This window comes from Triticum aestivum, chromosome 1D (assembly GCF_018294505.1).
Source record: "Triticum aestivum cultivar Chinese Spring chromosome 1D, IWGSC CS RefSeq v2.1, whole genome shotgun sequence".
Lineage (NCBI taxonomy): Eukaryota > Viridiplantae > Streptophyta > Magnoliopsida > Poales > Poaceae > Triticum > Triticum aestivum.
The window spans coordinates 313,161,589-313,169,665 of NC_057796.1; positions in this window are offsets into that span (position 1 = coordinate 313,161,589).

An 8,077-nucleotide genomic window follows, 5' to 3' on the forward strand; every position below is an offset into this window, starting at 1 on the left:
GGAAAGTATCCCCGGTGTTTCGCGTTTTCGGACAAATGAACCAGAGGGGGAAAGTTGTCTGTTATCTATGCTAGGGATGTGTGGCGGACGAACGGGCTGCGTATCCGGATTTGTCTCGTCGTTCTAAGCAACTTCCATGTACAAAGTTTTTCCATCCGAGCTACGGTTTATTTTCTATTAATTTTTAAAGTTTTTAAATCATTTTCTAAATTATTATCTATTAAATTCTAACATTATCCAGAATAGTGTATGCTGACGTCAGCATGACGTCAGCAGTCAACAGGGCGTTGACTGAGTCACTCTGACGTGTGGGTCCCGCATGTCATTGTCTGTTAACTAATTAACCAAGTTAATTAGTTTAATTAACAGATTAGTTAGGTTAATTAATTAATTAGGTTTATTAAACACAATTAGTTAAGTTAAGTTAATTTAATTATTAATTAATTAATTAATATTTTCATTTATTTATTATTTTTAAAATTCTTTTTTTATCTGTGGGCGGGGCCCCCATGTCAGTGGCCCAGAGGGGCCTTGCGGGCGCTGGGTTAGCGGTGGCGGGCGCCACCCGCTCGGGGCCGAGCCCAACCGAGGGTGACGGGGCGAGGCCACCGGAGCACGGCGAGCACGGCGGCATAGCGAGGCGGGGCCGGCGGAGGTGTAGGCCACGACGAGCAAAGGAGGCTCCAGGGCGGCGGCGGTGAGGGGCTGGGCGTGGCAAGGGGCGGCCCAGGCGGGCGCTGCCAGGCGGCGGCACGCAAGCGCAGCAGGCAGCCGCAGGAGTAGCGCGTGAGGCTGCGGGCGAGGTTGGGCAGCAGAGCGGAGCGCGCAGCCAGAGGGAGCGGGGCTGCAGGCGCTGCGGACAGGAGCCGGCGAGCGGCAGGGGGGCGATGGGCGCGGCGGCAGCAGGGGCGCGAGTAGGGGGGTACGGCCCACGCGCGATGCGGGGAGGAGGCCGTGGCCACGGGGTAGCATCAGGCGCTCGGCGACGAGCGGTGCAGGAGGAAGCGGGCGACGCGGCGTACGGGCGCTGGCGGGACAGGGCCGCGGTGATGCGGTGGCTGGCCGGGTCGGGGACACGGGCGCAGAGAGGCGTCAGGGCGGGGTGCGTGCGCGTGGTGGACGACCAACGGGCACGCGACATCGGGGGTGACCGCGGGCGCGGAAGCCGGACGGCGCCGGCGGGCGCGGCCAGCGCGGCGACCACGGGCGTAGGGAGCAGAGGGAAGTGGAGAGGGGCGAGGCCTCACGGGGGTTTCGTAGGGCACGGGCAGCGGGGTTCGAGGCGGGGGATGGGGACGACGCGGACGTAGGGGAGGCAGTCCGGCGGGGAGGACCAGCGAACGGCGGGGCTCCGGCGTCGGCGTCGAATGGCGGGGGCGCTTCGGGCCCCGATCCAGATCGGATCGGGGGAGGGGCGGGGAGAGGGCGAACGAGTAGGGGCAGTGGGGTGTCGGTTAGGGTTTGGGGGAGTGGGGGAGGCCATATAGGGGAGTGGGGTGGGCCGGCCTGGTAGGCTGCTGGCTGGGCCGAAGCCCAGTGGGGGCGTTCCCCTTTTCTTTTCTCTTTTGTATTTTGTTTGGTTTGTTTTTTATTCTTTTCCCTTTTTCTGTTTTATTTATTTTAGAGCATCTGAGCATTTTCCTAAACATGTGTTTTCTTCACTATAATTACCTATGTGATATTTGGCACCAACAGAACATTTTTGTTTCAATGTTTGAAAACTTTTGTTGTTTGTCATATTTTGAATTTGATTTTTGGACCGGTTTTTGAACTAACGAAAGATTAACAATAGTAACTGAGGTGACATGGCATCATTACGAGGGGGTTACTATAGCTTAATTACCCGGGCGTCACAATTCTCCTCCACTACAGGAAATCTCGTCCCGAGATTTAAGAGGCGTAGGGGGGGTTCTGGTTAATAAATTCTAGCGAGTGTTCTCGTTACTAGTTGCTCTTCTCAAAGAGGTTGATCCATTACGTTGATGTCTTCATTTCTTTGCTTCAGGTCATTATGATGAAGTCGGCATCCTTTCCTCGGGAACTCCATCGTACGTACGACAATCGGTAACTTCGAAAAAATGGACCGCTACAACGTTGCTTATGTGGTAGATAACAGCAGGAAAGGTGGCGGGAAGTAACTCTCGAATTGAAACTTAAGAAATCATCGAGAGCAAAGTAAGAAGGTGCAAAATGGAAGTTTTGAGCGGGCAGGCTATAGTTCGATGCCTGAAACAGGACATGAAAGGGGTTCAAAGCAACGGGAACAAGTATTGTGTTTGATACCAGAATTGATGATCTCTTAGAAGTGGCTCGTGAATTTACATACGAGGCCACGCGCAAGGAACAACCTTGGGATCAGGGGGTGTACAGAAGAGTCAGGTTTCGATCCTGTGGAACTGTGGGTTATGGGCCCACCATGTGGGTTAAAAGTAGGAAGGGCGGTGACGTCTTGCATGATCATGTACGCAAGGCATGTCAGATGGTAGCCGGTCAGTTATGTCGGCAACAACATCGATACCAAGGGCGAGGGACGAAGAGATCCATTCTCCTGCTCGTTGAACGAGGCGGGCCAATAGGCAAGGTTCTCGTCCATCGGTGGTTACCGGAATGTCATCAACAATAGTAACAGGTTCTTACCGACACGATTGTACACCTAGATGTTTACATAAGCAAAAGAGTATTACTGTTTAACTCATATAGATCACCATAAAGGTTAAACCAAACAATGGAAAGGAAAAGGTGATCATCAGATTAAATAGAACAATGGAAAGGCCAATGTGTTTAAACACATATTTCAGGGGTATACCTTCTCAAGGACAAACATGGCATGATTGTTGGAGATCGTAGCAGAATTTTAAAATTTTCTACGCATCACCAAGATCCATCTATGGATTCTACTAGCAACGAGAGGGAAGGTGTGCATCTACATACCTTTGTAGATCGCGAGCGGAAGCGTTCTAGTGAACGGGGTTGATGGAGTCGTACTCGTCGTGATCCAAATCACCGATGACCGAGCGCCGAACGGACGACACCTCCGCGTTCAACACACGTACGGAGCAGTGACGTCTCCTCCTTCTTGATCCAGCAATGGGGAAGGAGAGGTTGATGGAGATCCAGCAGCACGACGGCGTGGTGGTGGAAGTAGCGGGATCCCGGCAGGGCTTCGCCAAGCACTAGCGGGAGGCAGAGGTGTTACGGGAGGGAGAGGGAGGCGCCAAGGGCTAGGGTACAGCAGCCCTCCCTCCCCCCTTTATATAGGCCCCCTGGGGGGGCGCCGGCCCTTGGATCCCATCTATGGGTGGAGGCGGCGGCCAGGGGGGGACTTCCCCCCCAAGTCAGGTGGGGCGCCCCCCACCCCTAGGGTTTCCAACCCTAGGCGCAGGGGGAGGCCCATGGGGGGCGCACCAGCCCACTAGGGGCTGGTTCCCCTCCCACTTCAGCCCATGGGGCCCTCCGGGATAGGTGGCCCCACCCGGTGGACCCCCGGGACCCTTCCGGTGGTCCCGGTACAATACCGATAACCCCCGAAACTTTCCCGGTGGCCGAAACTGGACTTCCTATATATAATTCTTCACCTCCGGACCATTCCGGAACTCCTCGTGACGTCCGGGATCTCATCCGGGACTCCGAAAAACTTTCGGGTTTCCGCATACTAATATCTCTACAACCCTAGCATCACCGAACCTTAAGTGTGTAGACCCTACGGGTTCGGGAGACATGCAGACATGACCGAGACGCCTCTCCGGTCAATAACCAACAGCGGGATCTGGATACCCATGTTGGCTCCCACATGTTCCACGATGATCTCATCGGATGAACCACTATGTCGAGGATTCAATCAATCCCGTATACAATTCCCTTTGTCAATCGGTATGTTACTTGCCCGAGATTCGATCGTCGGTATCCCAATACCTTGTTCAATCTTGTTACCGGCAAGTCTCTTTACTCGTACCGTAATGCATGATCCCGTGGCTAACTCCTTAGTCACATTGAGCTCATTATGATGATGCATTACCGAGAGGGCCCAGAGATACCTCTCCGTCACACGGAGTGACAAATCCCAGTCTCGATCCGTGTCAACCCAACAGACACTCTTAGAGATACCTGTAGTGTACCTTTATAGTCACCCAGTTACGTTGTGACGGTTGGTACACCCAAAGCACTCCTACGGCATCTGGGAGTTACACGATCTCATGGTCTAAGGAAAAGATACTTGACATTGGAAAAGCTCTAGCAAACGAACTATACGATCTTTGAGCTATGCTTAGGATTGGGTCTTGTCCATCACATCATTCTCCTAATGATGTGATCCCATTATCAATGACATCCAATGTCCATAGTCAGGAAACCATGACTATCTGTTGATCAACGAGCTAGTCAACTAGAGGCTTACTAGGGACACGTTGTGGTCTATGTATTCACACATGTATTACGATTTTCGGATAACACAATTATAGCATGAATAATAGACAATTATCATGAACAAGGAAATATAATAATAACCATTTTATTATTGCCTCTAGGGCATATTTCCAACAGTCTCCCACTTGCACTAGAGTCAATAATCTAGTTACATTGTGATGAATCGAACACCCATAGAGTTCTGGTGTTGATCATGTTTAGCTCTAGGGAGAGGTTTAGTCAACGGATCTGCTACATTCAGGTCCGTGTGTACTTTACAAATATCTATGTCTCCATTTTGAACACTTTCACGAATGGAGTTGAAGCGACGCTTGATATGCCTGGTCTTCCTGTGAAACCTGGGCTCCTTGGCAAGGGCAATAGCTCCAGTGTTGTCACAGAAGAGAGTCATCGGGCCCGACGCATTGGGAATCACCCCTAGGTCGGTAATGAACTCCTTCATCCAGATTGCTTCCTGCGCTGCCTCTAAGGCTGCCATCTACTCCGCTTCACATGTAGATCCCGCTACGACGCTTTGCTTGCAACTGCACCAGCTTACTGCCCCTCCATTCAAAATATACACGTATCCGGTTTGTGACTTCGAGTCATCCAGATCTGTGTCGAAGCTAGCGTCGACGTAACCCTTTACGACGAGCTCTTCGTCACCTCCATATACGAGAAACATATCCTTAGTCCTTTTCAGGTACTTCAAGATATTCTTAACCGGTGTCCAGTGTTCCATGCCGGGATTACTTTGGTACCTTCCTACCAAACTTACGACAAGGTTTACATCAGGTCTGGTACACAACATGGCATACATAATAGACCCTATGGCCAAGGCATAGGGGATGACACTCATCTTTTCTCTATCTTCTGCCGTGGTCGGGCATTGAGCCGTGCTCAATTACACACCTTGCAATATAGGCAAGAACCCCTTCTTGGACTGATCCATATTGAACTTCTTCAATATCTTGTCAAGGTACGTACTCTGTGAAAGACCAATGAGGCGTCTTGATCTATCTCTATAGATCTTGACGCCTAATATATAAGCAACTTCTCCAAGGTCCTTCATTGAAAAACACTTATTCAAGTAGGCCTTTATACTTTCCAAGAATTCTATATCATTTCCCATCAATAGTATGTCATCCACATATAATATGAGAAATGCTACAGAGCTCCCACTCACTTTCTTGTAAACACAGGCTTCTCCATAAGTCTGTGTAAACCCAAACGCTTTGATCATCTCATCAAAACGAATGTTCCAACTCCGAGATGCTTGCACCAGCCCATAGATGGAGCGCTGGAGCTTGCATACCTTGTTAGCATTCTTAGGATCGACAAAACCTTCCGGCTGCATCATATACAATTCTTCCTTAAGAAAGCCGTTAAGGAATGCCGTTTTGACGTCCATTTGCCATATCTCATAATCATAGAATGCGGCAATTGCTAACATGATTCGGACGGACTTCAGCTTCGCTACGGGTGAGAAAGTCTCATCGTAGTCAACCCCTTGAACTTGTCGATAACCCTTAGCGACAAGTCGAGCCTTATAGATGGTCACATTACCATCCGCGTCTGTCTTCTTCTTAAAGATCCATTTATTTTCTATGGCTCGCCGATCATCGGGCAAGTCAGTCAAAGTCCATACTTCGTTTTCATACATGGATCCTATCTCGGATTTCATGGCTTCTAGCCATTTGTCGGAATCCGGGCCTGCCATCACTTCTTCATAGTTCGAAGGTTCACCGTTGTCTAACAACATGATTTCCAGGACAGGGTTGCCGTACCACTATGGTGCGGAACGTGTCCTTGTGGACCTACGAAGTTCAGTAGTAACTTGATCCGTAGTTTCATGATCATCATCATTAACTTCCTCCCCAGTCGGCGTAGGCACCACAGGAACATCTTCCCGTGCTGCGCTACTCTCCGGTTCGGAACGGGTGACTATCACCTCATCAAGTTCCACTTTCCTCCCACTCAATTCTTTCGAGAGAAACTCTTTCTCCAGAAAGGACCCGTTCTTGGCAACAAAGATCTTGCCTTCGGATCTGAGGTAGAAGGTGTACCCAATGGTTTCCTTAGGGTATCCTATGAAGACACATTTTTCCGACTTGGGTTCGAGCTTTTCAGGTTGAATTTTCTTGACATAAGCATCGCATCCCCAAACTTTTAGAAACGACAGCTTAGGTTTCTTCCCAAACCATAATTCATACAGTGTCGTCTCAACGGATTTTGACGGAGCCCTATTTAAAGTGAATGCGGCAGTCTCTAAAGCATAGCCCCAAAATGAGAGCGGTAGATCGGTAAGAGACATCATAGATCGTACCATATCCAATAGAGTGCGGTTACGACGTTCGGACACACCGTTACGCTGAGGTGTTCCAGGCGGCGTGAGTTGTGAAACGATTCCACATTTCCTTAAGTGCGTACCAAATTCGTGACTTAAATATTCTCCTCCACGATCTGATCGTAAGAACTTTATTTTCCTGTCACGTTGATTCTCAACCTCACTCTGAAATTCCTTGAACTTTTCAAAGGTCTCAGACTTGTGTTTCATTAGGTAGACATACCCATATCTACTCAAGTCATCAGTGAGAGTGAGAACATAACGATAACCACCGCGAGCCTCAACACTCATTGGACCGCACACATCAATATGTATGATTTCCAATAAGTTGGTTGCTCGTTCCATTGTTCCGGAGAACGGAGTCTTGGTCATCTTGCCCATGAGGCATGGTTCGCATGTGTCAAATGATTCATAATCGAGAGACTCTAGAAGTCCATCTGCATGGTGCTTCTTCATGCGCTTGACACCAATGTGACCAAGGCGGCAGTGCCACAAGTATGTGGGACTATCGTTATCAACTTTACATCTTTTGGTATTCACACTATGAATATGTGTAACATCACGTTCGAGATTCATTAAGAATAAACCATTGACCAGCGGGGCATGACCATAAAACATATCTCTCATATAAATAGAACAACCATTATTCTCGGATTTAAATGAGTAGCCATCTCGCATTAAACGAGATCCAGATACAATGTTCATGCTCAAAGCTGGCACTAAACAACAATTATTGAGGTTTAAAACTAATCCCGTAGGTAAATGCAGAGGTAGCGTGCCGACGGCGATCACATCGACCTTGGAACCATTCCCGACGCGCATCGTCACCTTGTCCTTCGCCAGTCTCCGCTTATTCCGCAGCTCCTGTTTTGAGTTACAAATATGAGCAACCGCACCGGTATCAAATACCCAGGAGCTACTACGAGTACTGGTAAGGTACACATCAATTACATGTATATCACATATACCTTTGGTGTTGCCGGCCTTCTTGTCCGCTAAGTATTTGGGGCAGTTCCGCTTTCAGTGACCACTTCCCTTGCAATAAAAGCACTCAGTCTCAGGCTTGGGTCCATTCTTTGGCTTCTTCCCGGCAACTGGCTTACCGGGCGCGGCAACTCCCTTGCCGTCCTTCTTGAAGTTCTTTTTACCCTTGCCTTTCTTGAACTTAGTGGTTTTATTCACCATCAACACTTGATGTTCCTTTTTGACCTCCACCTCCGCTGATTTCAGCATTGAATATACCTCAGGAATGGTCTTTTCCATCCCCTGCATATTGAAGTTCATCACAAAGCTCTTGTAGCTTGGTGGAAGCGACTGAAGGATTCTGTC